Source organism: Vicia villosa, unplaced genomic scaffold, assembly GCF_029867415.1.
Source record: "Vicia villosa cultivar HV-30 ecotype Madison, WI unplaced genomic scaffold, Vvil1.0 ctg.002171F_1_1, whole genome shotgun sequence".
NCBI lineage: Eukaryota > Viridiplantae > Streptophyta > Magnoliopsida > Fabales > Fabaceae > Vicia > Vicia villosa.
The window spans coordinates 254572-268899 of NW_026705859.1; the positions used below are offsets into that span (position 1 = coordinate 254572).

At 33.1% G+C, this 14328-nt stretch overlaps 1 pseudogene; it reads left to right on the forward strand.

Moving 5' to 3' along the window:
- Positions 1–1082: 1082 nt before the first annotated feature.
- LOC131638107 (cation/H(+) antiporter 15-like) lies at positions 1083–3835 on the forward strand (annotated as a pseudogene).
- Positions 3836–14328: the final 10493 nt, after the last annotated feature.

Genomic DNA, 14328 nt, shown 5'->3' on the forward strand with positions numbered 1-14328 from the left:
GAATGTGGATTCTCTTTTCTATCTTGCCATTGATCGTGTTCATAAAAAATTGATTAACTGGATCATAAGTTGCTGCTGAATTGTTTGTGTCTTGTTTGTGTCGTATTAGCTGGTGAACATTTTATATGTAACATCTTTTATGATTATGTAGGTTTTTGTTTAGATTTGACTCTAAACTATGAATAAGGTATGTCCATTTCAAGTATCTAATGATATTTGTATTGTCTTGTGCTCTCTTACCTTTTAAAAAAAAAACATCGATCCATAATCTCTCCCTTGTACATGTAAAATATTTTAGGAAATAAAGTGCATCAATAAATATAAGTGTCATTCCTCTACTCTTTTATCTTTGTTTTTGGCTTGATTATTTGGTTTTTCGTTTTAAATTTGTTTTAAGTAATTTTTATCTACTCGATTATTTAATTTGACTTTTCGTCCTAAATTTCTCTTAGTTGAATCTATATCTAATCAATTATTTGTTTCATTTTTCTTGTTGATCTCTATAGATGTCATATAGAAGTTTCTTTGCTAAACCTAATAGTAATAATGTAATTACTTATTTAGTTTGGTTATTAATGTTAATAATTAAAAAAGTAATTATGAAAAAACCTCACACAAATGAGCATTCATCATCCCTATCTTTTTAAAATGGTCTAAAAACAAATTAATTGTAGTCGCATCAATTTTATTTACAAGGGTTTTTTTAACCTATAGTGTATTAATTGTCTCTTATCAATGTTGTATAGATTAGAAAAAACTTTTTTTTTAATCTAAATTTAACTAAAATCCAACTCACAATTATTCTATAAAAAAGATCTATAATTAAATTTTGACATCATTCGAATAATTATATTAAGTAAACAAACATCACATGATCCACCCCATTAATGCTTAAAATTTGAGGCCAGATTCTAGTTAAGCTGTCTTATCTACCAATTTAGAATTAATGAAAAATGTCATATATATGATTTGTCTTCTTCACTCCATTTGTTTCTCAAAAGTGTTTATGCATGTAATATTTGCATGCATAAACACGAGAGAAAAACATTTTTTGTTTTTTCTATAAATTAGAAAAATAAACAATGTCTCTTGATAAATCCTTTTTATTTTCTTCTAATGATTCTCATGCATTTCAAAAATGTTTCCAGAATAATAGAACATTGGGCTCATTCGGCATTTGGTTTGGTGATAATCCATTCGATTTTGTCCTCCCTATCGCATTATGCCAAATCATTTTATCCTTCATTGTTTCTCGAACACTTTATTATGTCCTAAGGCCTCTACAAACACCCAAATTCTTATGTTGTGTCATTGTAAGTTTCTTTTGGTCTCTTGTCTATTTAATTACTTTGTCTTGTTGGTTAGTATCTTAAGAACTCAATGACATTACTAACTCAATTTTTTTTATAGGGTGGTGTTCTATTAGGGCCAACAGCCATAGGACGAAATGTTAGATTGATGGACACATTGTTTCCACTAAAACAAGCTTTGTTTTTAACAACATTGGCAAAAATAGGCTCATCCTATTTTGTATTCATCTATGCATTGAAGTTAGATGTAATAAATAACTTGAAAACAGCCCGACGTTGTTGGAGGTTTGGTGTAATTCCTTTTTACTCTTGCTATTTTTCTACAACAATCCTCTTAGCTTTGTATAAACCGCGCGGCGATGAAAAAGAAAATACTGCAAACTCAGTATATTCAATCCCAAATGTCTTCACTGTATCTAGCTTTGCCGTTGTTTCCGAAGCTTTAACAGAATTGAATCTTATTAGTACAGAATTAGGGCAAATTGCTTTATCTTCATCAATGATTAGTGAAATATTGCAATGGATTACTATAACACTGCAGTTTAGTTCGAAAATAAATTTTGTGATCTCGCTTGGATTCCTGGCTTGTACTTGCTTATTTGGTCTATCATTCTTTTTTACTGTAAGACCAATGGCCAAGTTTATCATTCAAAGAACCCCGGTCGGAAAACCGGTGAATGAAATATATATTGTTATGATACTTTTGGGTGTTCTAGTAATGGCAGGTATTAGTGATGCAATTGGTTTACATTTTGTTATGGGGCCTATTCTTTTTGGTTTGGTAATGCCTAATGGACCTCCTTTGGCAACAACAATATTAGAGAGAAGTGAATTAATCAATCAAGAATTTCTTATGCCATTTTTCTTCCTATATGTTGGTATAAGCACAGATTTTGGTAGAATTGGCAAACATTGGAAGGTCTCTCTTACATTTCAAGGTATCTTGTTTGTTGGATTCTTGGCAAAGGTGCTTGCATGTGTCCTTGTTTCTCCTACATATAATATGAGGCATAAATATGGCTTGGTGCTTGGACTTATATTGAACATCAAAGGCATCCTCGAACTAATATATTTCTCCAGACTCAAAAAACTCATGGTACTAAAATTCTTTCTCGTATTTCATTCCACCTTATATATATTACTGCCTTCGGTCCTTATTATAACAGAAAGTTTACTTTTTAGATTCATTCAATAGTTAATGTATCTGGTCCATATAAGGACCAAGGATAGTAATAGTTTATGCATATACATGTAATACTTAGATTTATTAACTTAGTTTTTGAATAATAATTTTTGCAGGTTATTGACGATGAAGTATACAGCCAAATGGTTTTATATGTGGTGTTGATGACCGGGATATGCATACCCTTGATAAAATCTTTGTATAAACATCGATCTCGTGTGTTAAGAACTAAAAACATACATGAAGATAGGAAAAGAACAATCCAAAGTACTTCTAATAATTCAGAGCTCAGCATCATTTCTTGCGTACACAATGAAGCAAATGTCCGTAGCATGATTGGTTTATTAGAAGCTTGTTACCCATCAAAAGAAAGTCCTTTATATGTCCAAATCGTTCACCTCACGGAGTTATTAGGAAAAAGCACACCGATTCTTCTTTCTATAAATATGAGAAACAAAAAATCATTATCCATAAATTACCCTAACAGCAGCCACATTTTACGTGCTTTTGAGAATTACTCCGAAAATTCAAAAGGTCCGGTCACAATTAACTCGTATATTAATGTTTCCCCTTACAATTGCATGCATGAAGCCATTTGTAACCTCGTTGAAGACAAACTAGTTCATTTCCTCATCATTCCATTTCATGAAAATGATCAAAGTTTAGGCAACAATGTTGGATCTGCAATTCATGACCTCAATGGTAATTTTCAAGCTTCCGCACAATGTACCGTTGGAATATTGGTGGATAGATACTCGCAAATTAGTGTCATCTATCGTTTAATGTCGCTATATTTTTTGTTGGTGGAAAAGATGATCGAGAAGCATTAGCGTTGGGTATTCGAATGTTTGATCGTCCCAATACAAATGTTACATTATTTTGTTTCATCATTCATAATATTAATAATAATAATAATAACAATAATAGTAATAATTCGAGTGATCTTGAATATAAAGTTTATGATAAAGAAGATGAAACATTCGAGAGAATGCTGGACGAGAGTTTGATAGATGAGTTTAAGGCTAAAAAAATTAATAATGATAATGTTGTTTGTCATGAGATTGTGGTGGAAGATTGTACACAAATGTTGGAAGCGATTCGAGGTTTAGAGAATGAAGACTATAATCTTGTGATGGTTGGTAAGAGACATAATATTGGTGAATTGACAGATGAAGAAATGTCAAATTTTATGGATAATGCAATTTTATTGGGTGTTTTTGGAGATATGTTGGCATCTACCGAGTTTTGTAATGGAAAAGTTCCTATTTTGGTGTTGCAATGTGGCGAAAAGAGAGTTAAACAGTTTGAGAAGGTAGTCACTCGTGTTAATACATTATTTTAGTGTTTGTTAGGATTTTTGTTAGTTTATGGATTTTTTTAAATGTAGTTTGAATTTTTGTTTTTCATTCATGACTTTGTTGAGAGAATAAAGTTGGGTGATTTTAGACTCATATTCCATCCTAGTTTATCTTTTCGCATGAATGGCCAAAATATATTAAAAATTTTAAATTTGAGCTTAATACGTATTCGAGAAGAGAATAATTTAGTGTTGCAATCGTCCTATACTAACTAATTATATTCTACTCACAAATGCAAACCAAAATGCAAGAAAAAGATACTAAAATTGGAATGACACTAAAATTCAAATTAAACGATGCAATCTTCCCATAAGACTACATATTTATTGCTCCATGACGTCTATATATTCTAAGAAATATCATACATTGGTTTCCAAGTAGATCATTTCTATAGATTAGCCTCTATTTAGAGGCCAAACTGCTTAAAGAACACACTTCCTATCCTAAAACTTTAAAATTCTACCCTTATTTTAAAGTTGTTGGTTTCCTTTTGTAGTATTTAAAGAGAAATTAATAAATTGATTTTTTTTTGGAATGAAATATACATTTATATTAAACCAAAATAGTTGATACAAACCGATCCAATGGATTCAGTCATAGCCAATCAAAGCTCAAGAAAAACATAATACTCTAGTCACTTATACTTTATCCTTAGAATTTGTGGATTAACATGAATACTAAGTTTTTTTATACAACCTACATCTCACTACAACACTTATCTTAATGCAATTTGTGCTATCAAGGTCTAAAGTAGTGTTTGAAAAACTCATATCATTCCTAGTCTTCCAGACATGGTATATGGTTTCAGCTGCAGCAATCTTAAGGATTTGCCTTCCCCATCCTAGCTAGTAGTGTTTCTATTATATCCTATCCATATCAAAATGTCTTCCCATATCTTTCTTGTAGCACTGCAGTTAAAAAAAGATGTTCCATACTTTTAACATTTTTACAAAACACACATAACCTATCAGTAATCACACCAAAATGCAGGCGCAGCAACCTATATTTTGTGGGAAGTTGGCCTAAAAACACGAAGATGGCATGAGGTCTGGCACCATTATTGAAGAAAACTTTTTTCCAACTTACTTGTTCTTTCTCACCTCTTAACTATTTATACATGGTGGCAGTTTTAAAATCAAGGTTATGTACTGCCTTCTCCCAGTACTGACTATGTTCCACGAGCTCTTTGAATTTTAAAATATGTTTTAGCATCCACGAGAAGTTAGCTAGAGCTTTCCAAGTCATGATATCATCATCTTTAGTATAATATTCAGCAACCCATTTTACCCATAATTTATCTGCTTTAGCCTGCAAATTCCAAAGGAGCTTGAGCATTGTTGCTTGGTTCCATTTTATTAAAGAAGTAACATTCAATCCCCCTGCATTTCTAGGCTCACAGACATTGTCCCAACTCACTGGTGCTCTTCTACTACCTGAATCTTTGTCGCTCCAAAGAAAGGTTTTGCAAATGGCTTCAACTTGTTTTATCACTTTCTTTGGCATGGGGAAAACCTGCATCTAATAGGCAGTCACAGCAAATAAATGCTCATAACCAACTGATATCGGCCTACATAACTCAAGAGTTTAGTTGTCCAATGAATCTTTGCCACAATTTTATGAATATGTGGTTGACATTGATGGGTGTTGAGTTTTCTACTTGAGAGAGTTACACCAAGATACTTGAAAGGTAAGTGTCCCTCAACAAAACTAATGGCAGCAAGGATTTTTATGTTAGTCCTGTAAGTTGGTGCCTCCAAAGTAAACCTTGTACTTGAGAGGTTTAGCTTTCGAACCAGTTGATTCAGATGATTGTATGAATTCTCTCATCATGAGTTTCTCAGATGTTTCATCGCCTCTAGAGAAAATAAGTAAATCACCAGCAAAATAAATATTAGTGATCCTTAACCTTTCACATTTAGGGCGATAATTAAAATCTAGATTACTTTGCAATTTCCCTAAGATTCTATGTAAGTATTCCATAACCAAAACATAAAGGAGGGGGATATTGGGTGTCCTTGTTTGATCCCCCTATTGAATTTTAAGATCTCACTATTCTGGCTATTAATTGCATACCTGTATGAGACGGTGCTCACACTCACCATAATCCACTTGACAAACTAGGAAGGAAAGTCCATCTCTCTTATAATACTTTCCAAAGCTATCAACTCCACAATATCATATTCTTTCTGCAAGTCCATATGCACTACACTTCTTGGGGAGATATGATGATGTTATCATGTATGGCATTGCATGGGAAAAAATCGTATTGACTATCATCTACGAAAACATTTATCACTTTTTCGAGCCTAGAAGTAAGGATTTTTGAGATGATCTTATACAAAGTAGTGCAACAAGCTATATGTCTAATATCTTTCATTTTTTTGGCTTCTTGAAACTTTGGGATCAATGTAACTAAAATGCATTTGATAGTTGAATGTAATCTACTATGAGTAAAGAAATACCTAACTGCACTAACAATATCATCTTTGATCACTGACCAACTTGCCTTGAAAAATTTAGCATTATGCCCATCAATGTCTGGAGTTTTATTATCCCTAATTCCTTGCAGGGCTTTCTCAATTTATGTTTTAGTAACTGGTGGTGTAAGACAATTTTAACGCTCTGTTTGTAGATGTGCAGCCCTTCTAATTGCAGGAATATCATCCCGTAGCGTATTTTGAGTTCCAATAAACTCTCCATAAAATCTAATCACTTCTTGTTCCAGATCTTTAAACTCATTAGTCTATTTTTCGTATTTGTCTTCTAAGTTATATAGTTTGTTTGTTTGTTTTTAGCTCTTAAATTAACATAAAAATATGCATTATTTCCATCTTTTAATCTGAGCCAATCAATTTTTGATTTGTGCATAAGAATTTTTTCCTCCCTCTCTGTATTGTGAATAACTACCTCACACAGTCACACGATATCTTCACATTTTTGAGATATTCTTGGTTAAACTTATCCTCTGCCAAAAGAAGCTGAGCTTTCTCAAGGTTATCTCTACTATCTTAAATTTTCTTCACCCCTTCAGCCACTTGTCTATTGAGAGAATTCATCATTGTTTGTAGTTTCTTGTGCTTTTTCCATATCTTATACATTGGTGTACCTTGTTCCTATGTCCTCCAACTATCCTTAACAGTCTTTAGAAAGCTAGACTTCTTAATAACACAGTTTAGGAGTTTGAACCTTGCTTTTTTCCTCTATACCTTAGTGAGATTAGTATCCATTGTAACTTTCAAAGGAGAATGGTCTGATATATGTGGATTCAAAACCTCAATCTCACAATGAGGGTAATTAAGAAACCATTCAACATTCCATATAACTGTATCTATTCTTGACTATATCACCCCAGTAGCGTGCTTGTTTGACCAAGTGAAGAAATCCCCTATAGTCGCATGCTCATGTAAATGATCGCGACTTTACGTGTCTATTAGTCGGGAGACTGCAAGTGCACAGTCGTGACGTGTAGTTTTAAAAGATATCAAATCCACAGGGACTATAAATCGATATACCGTTATCTAAAGTTACTATGTAAAGCTAAGACTAATGATATTTGAATTGTTTATAAGGGAAAACTAAAGTCTTAAATCTAGATAAAATATAAATGCACGGATATCGGTATATAATTCGTCTAACTTAGGTGATCCGAAGTGCCATTGACCAGGTTTTTTATCAAATAAAAAATCTTTATTAAATATGTCCGTTTAAAAGTCCTCCTCTCAAACTCTCGCTCTATTGACTTAGACTACGATCCCAACTCATAATGTACGCTCTCGCTGTCCCATCTGATTTAGAAACGCTTTTTGAAAACAACAGAATTAATAAAATGCCTTTTTCATGTAAATATTATTTAATTAAAAACCCTCGTCTCAAACTCTCGCTCTGTTGACTTAGATTATGCTACTATTCCCTAACGTACGCTCTCGCTGTCCCGCCGAGTTTAAAAACACTTTTTGAAAATAAATAATATCTAATTAGTTTTAATACGCTCTCGCTATCCTTAAAACTAATGTCATGTGTCTACTATCCGATTAAATATCTCAAACTCTCGCTCTGTTGATTTTAACCTTAATCAGTTCTAAAATCTCAAACTTTCGCTTTGTTGATTTTATAAACTTTAATAAATACAATTAGACACTAAAACCAGAAAAGGTGATTTTCGATAAAATAATATTTAGGCCAGTTTAATTCGGATCCCTGTTAGTTAGATTAATTTACATACCGACATGTGATTAAATTAGCCAGACATACTTATTAAATTAAACATGCATAAACAATCGTAATTAATATATTCAGGCATATTCATCAGCATATAATAATTAATCATGCAATCAATAAATAAATACTGTAAATAAGAAACCTGGATAATAATAAAAACGGGAATTAAATTCTGAATCTTCAAGTACTGAACTTTCCACCACAGGTCGGTTGGATTGCTCTTCGATGAATTATTCGACAGAAAATAAATGAAGGAAATAAAAGCCTTGGACCTAACGCAAGGTTAGACCAATTAAAGGTTTACAACAATTTCCATTATAAAAATTGTTGTGAGAAAAGATGAACGAAAAATAGAAACAAATGCTGGAATTAAAATTGCTAGAATGAAAAGAATAATACTGAACGAGAAATTGTGGTTGGGACAAAGCATGGTCCAACCCCTTTCACATAAGTATTCCCTTCTTTTTATAGTGAGAATTAACTGCCAAGAATCCTAAATTTTCGTTGCCACCTTCAATCCGTTTCCATAATGTTGAGAAAGTATAGGATTGTAGGAGAGACGTGGTAAAAGTTGGAGAAATAATAGGAGGCGGGCGTCTTCGGCTTCAATACGTGAGAGTGGGTCAATTGAGATGTGGGACTTGAGACGTGGGTCTCAATTGGTTCACGACGTGGCCCTAAATGGTAGGAGACGGGCGTCTCCACTTTTGTGTCGTTCGTCAAGCACACGTGACATGCGTCACTTGATCAATGTGACCTCCTGCCGTCCGTCAAAGGCCCAAGATTGTGTGCCGTCCGTCACTAGGTCCATACCGTTCGTCACTTCCTCCTTGCTAGTGGGCCACGCGCTCACTTCCTTTGGGCTGGGCTGTTTCATTTGTTTTGCTCTTTGGTTCTTTTTGCTACTTTTACACCCCTTTTTCTTCTTTTTCTCATAAAGTCTTCAATTAAATACATACCTTCAAAATAAACAAATACCAGCATAATACCAATATAAAATAATTCAATTAAAATAAAATAAGGAAATAATTGATGTAAATTAAGCTAAAAATACGATACATTTAAGTGTTATCAGTAAACCAACCTTCTCCATCATTTGTTCCAAATCTTCAAATTCAACAGTGTGAATCTCAGTACCCCTACTCTATCAATCTATTTTAGGACATTATTAAAGTCCCATGTAACCATACAAGGCCTTTTAATTGTTTTCTCACATTCCTTGATTTCATCCCACTTTGTTACAAGTGACACAATAGGAGGTGTTTATTCATATTTCACGTGTTATGATATTTTGTAGGTGTTTATTCATATTTCACGTGTTATGATATTTTGTTTCCTTGAGGATCTCTTATAATGATTTGTTGTTTCAGCTCCATTGTTACATCCACCTCAATCAAAAATCACGCATATGATACTTTTAATTTCTTGGTTGTACACTAATATGTCATAATTGGTTTTCCAATTTTGCTAGCTATTTTTCCAATGCTTTTGTCACCCCAAAATATCAACGTCAATTGAGGAAATATGACCCAAATTAGAAGTACTCTCAATACATCATCCTTTAGAGTGAAAGTTGTTGTTCATTCATGCAATAACTTTTTTTGTAGATGGTGTATGTGCCCCTTATTAGCACTACATCCTTTTTTTCTTTAGTCCTAAATCATATGAGAAAACAACCTTCTTCATTGAAATATAGCTTTGGGAGGGTAACAAAATTCCATAAATTCATCATGATTCGTCTCACTATATTCATTGACAACTCATCCCTTATAGCATATATGCTAAGTGCATTATCCAAAATTTCTTATTAGATGCTACATCTTGTTCCTCAATAAAAACCTCTAATTCTCCATTAACAATCGTTAGTGTTGTATATGTGATTTCCATGTCATTAGAGGGTAACCGATTACCTTTGATGATATCAACCCATAATTTTGGTTGCAATTTTTCTTAAATCTTGGCTTGGTTCTCCTCTACATTCTCATCATAAATCGATTCCAGTATCGGTGACGCCGTTTTGCTATTAACATTAGAAAAATTCTTGTGAAGGATATATCTCTTTGTGTTTGTGTTACCATCTTTCTCGCAAGAGTTTATTACTGGTGAGAGTACTCTTATCCTTGCTGGTGGAGTCATCGCCGCCTTTTTCCTCGGTCGGCCACGACCCATCACAACCCCTAAAAAATCCTAACCTAATTAAGCCTCATATAGCTTAAAACTCTCCGGTTTGGTCCCTAATCCTAAGATTTTAAACCATCCCATATCACGCTTTCAGCCAGTGAAAACAAGTAGCAGTTGCCTAGTCGTAAGTTCGGCAAAAATTGCCTTTGCGGGAAATCGCCCTCACCGGAAATTGCCTTTTAAGATCGAGCTTTCATTTTAAATAAATATTAAAGTGGTTATTCCAATAAAAACCATAATTAGTGAGTAAAATTATTAAATATATAGAGAATGAGAAATATAACATATTTGTATTGATTTAAATTCTAATAGTTTTGTTTGAAAATGGTTTTCTATTCCTAAAAAGAAAATAAAGTATAGTAGTAGAAATAAAAATGATAGAGAGCGTTGGGGTTAGGGGTTGCAATTATTATAATATCATGCATATCAAATGACCATTTATGCTCATTTTAACCTTCAATACATAATATCATCTATTTTTGAACAATATTATTCACATCAAAAGTAACATTGTAATATCATTCATATTGTTTATTGACAATAAGATATTCTAGTTAATAAGTTGGGCGAAGCAATAGTTGAACTCATTTGGTGTGTCAAAGACCTCGCCAAGCGAAGATATCAGAACATAACTTTATAACTAGAATCCTACGTCATTTAATTCCATATTATATTAAATATATAGTCACATTGTAATAGTTAAGAATTATGTACCACAAGAGATAATTGAGAGGGAAATTCCCAAGAGAGATATCGAAGAATCAAAGGTGGAGGCTCTGTCTGATAGATAAATCGTCATGGATGCTTTTTTTATGTCCTTTTTAGTGATCATCATTGTAATGATACCATGAGTAAGAGTAGATGAATTATATATTGTTTGGGTTAGATGTAGTTATTTATGATAATTTAGCAAGTCTACTAAACATAATGAAGTAATAAAATTTATAAGTTCGTATCCGCATATATTGTGCTATTTTAACCAAGAGATTAACGTGCTATTGAAAGTAGATTAGGGGTTTTCAGGTTTGATTTGATAAAGAAATCACGTAAAGAAATTTTTGGAAAACTTGATCAAATAAGAGGCCATTAGGTATTGTTTTGAATCCCTTGAATTTTACGGTTGATTACTGGGTTTATTTGTCTACATTTAATGTCACATAATTACGATTAATTAACCAGGCCGTTAAACCCAATTACTTGGTGTATAACTCACTAACTCAAACTACAACTCCCTAATTCCTTAGCTAGCTGGATAGTAAAATCAAGTAAAGCAACTATATTCGTTAATTCTTGAGCCACAACTAATAATCATTTGTCCCTAAATTAATTATTAAGTTAAACAATTACTCTAATACAGGTTGATAGATTTAGAGTCAGTAATCCTTATAAACCCAAGCTCAATTCATGAATTCGTCAACGCACAAAAGGTATTACACAAAAGAGTAACTGTATATAAACTATAATATCAAATTATGCAAATAATACAAAACAAGTCATATGGTTCAACATATCGATAATATGTTCATGGAGCAAGCCCCAATCAATAAAAACTTAGATACTCATACTATTAGGTATCATAAGTGAAGTAATAAAGAAACACTATATGACATTATGGTTAAAATTTGGGTTCTGGTGATGAAAACATTCGTTATAGAGCTCCATAACTTGCTTCACCGTCAAAGTTTAATCACCAGAATATCAACCCCTTCTTTCCTATGAATTTTTCCCTTTATAGAATCAAAAACATGTTAGAAAAGGAATAAATCATGCCCACAATTTCCCTTTGCACCCACGATTTGTTGTTTCTTTCCTAGATCGCGGCCACAATGCTGCAAATCACGCCCACGTTGCTGAAAATAACGCTCACGACTTTTCTAGTGTCTAAAGCTTTTTGTTAGATTTCTTTTGCATAAAGTTCTACCTCAATCGGAGTTACAAAATTCTATATATGATCAAATTACTAGACATAAGTCATGTTGTAAATCATGCTAAAATGCTCTTCTTTCACAATTTTTCCACTTTTCCCTCTTTTTTCTTTGTTTCTTCACTTTTTCATTTTCTTCATATTTCTTCATAAAATTTAAACATAATTAACCGAAAACAAATAAAAACAACTGCAAGGACTTATAAAATACATGATGACAGAGTATCATCATGATCGCGACTTTGCGTGTCTATTAGTCGGGATAACTGCAAGTGCACAGTCGTGTCGTGTAGTTTTAAAAGATACCGAATCCACAGGGACTATAAATCGACCTACCGTTATCTAAAGTTACTATGTAAAGCTAAGGCTAATGATATTTGGGTTTTTTATAAATGGGGAAACTAAAATCTTAAATCTAGGTAAAATATAATAACAAACGGATATCAGTATGTATTTCATCTAACTTAGGTGATTCGAAGTTCCATTGGCCAGATTCTAATTAAATCAAAGATCTTTACTAACTATGTTATTTAAAAGTCCTCCTCTCAAACTCTCGCTCTACTGATTCAGACTATGATCCTAACTCATAATGTACGCTCTCGCCATCCCACCAGATTTAGAAACGCTTTTTGAAAACAACATAGTTAATAAAATGCTAGTTTTATGAAGTCGTTATCTACTTAAATCTCCTAATCTCAAACTCTCGCTCTGTTGACTCGGAACATGCTAATATCCCTAACGTACGCTTTCGCCATCCCGCGCGGGTTTAAAAACACTTTTTGAAAATAAATAAGTTCTAATTAGTTCTAATACGCTTTCGCCATCCTTAAAACTAATGTCCTATGTCTACTATCCAGTTAAAGATCTCAAACTTTCGCTCTATTGATTTTAACATTTGACCGTCTTAAGACCTCAAACTTCCGCTCTATTGATTTTAAGACTTACTAATTAAATTAGACATACAAACCAAAAACAAGTGATATTTAATAAAACAAAATTAAGCCAATTTATTTCGGATCCCTACGGTTAAATTACTTTACATACCGACATCTAAATAAATTAGCCAGACATATTAATATGGTTAAACATGCATAAATAAATTCGGTTCATAATAATAGGCATATTAATTGGCATATAATATATCATGCAATAATAATATAAATAAAGGCGGTAAATAATAAACCTGAATAATATAAATCTGAAATAAAACTTGAATCTTGGAGTACTTGAACTTCCACCACAAGTCGGTTGGATTGTTCTTCGATAAATTCTTCGATCAAATAAAAACAAGGAAATAAAATACTATGATCTAACGTAAGGTTAGATCTAGTTAAAAGTTCACAACAATTTCCGGTGTAGAAATTGTTGTGAGAAAAAATAAACAAAATAGAAAACAATTGCTGGAAATAAAATGCTGGAATAAAAATGCAGAAGAAAAACTGTGGCTGGGACAAAGCATGGTCCAACCCTTTTTCACTTCGTAGAAGCCTCTATTTATAATGAGAAATGTGGTAACTTCTTCTTCACGTGTTCCTCTTTCTTCCCCGAGAATTTAGGAACGGTTTTGACTTGGAAAGAGTTGGAGACGTGCGCCTTGTGTGAGAAAGAAGTGGAGAAAATAGTGGAGAGGTGGAGACGGGCGTCTCCATTTGTGACGTGGTCATTTGTGGGCTTTGGGCCTTTGGAGACGGGGGTCTCCAACTTTGGAGATGGGCATCTCAACTTTGGAGACGGGGGTCTCAGTTTGGAGACGGGGGTCTCCATTTGGAGACGGGGGTCTCCAACTTTGGAGATGGGCATCTCCCTCTATTTTCGTGGATTGGGCTTTGTTTCTTTAGGCATTTGGGTCTTCTTTGCACCCCTTTTTCATCTTTTAAGCATAAATAGTAATGGATTTAGCTCCATTTCTTCTCCTTTTCACAAATAGTCCTCAAAACGAACATAAAACCTAAAACAATGAAAATACCAGCATAATACCAACATAAAACAACATAATTAAAATAAAATAGGGAAATAATTTATGTAAATCAAGCCAAATATGTGATACATTTTTGCGTTATCAAATACCCCCACACTTAAACCATTGCTTGTCCTCAAGCAATCAACCACACGGTAAAAGAAAATGATTAAGCAAGATTTTTGAAACATGGGCAT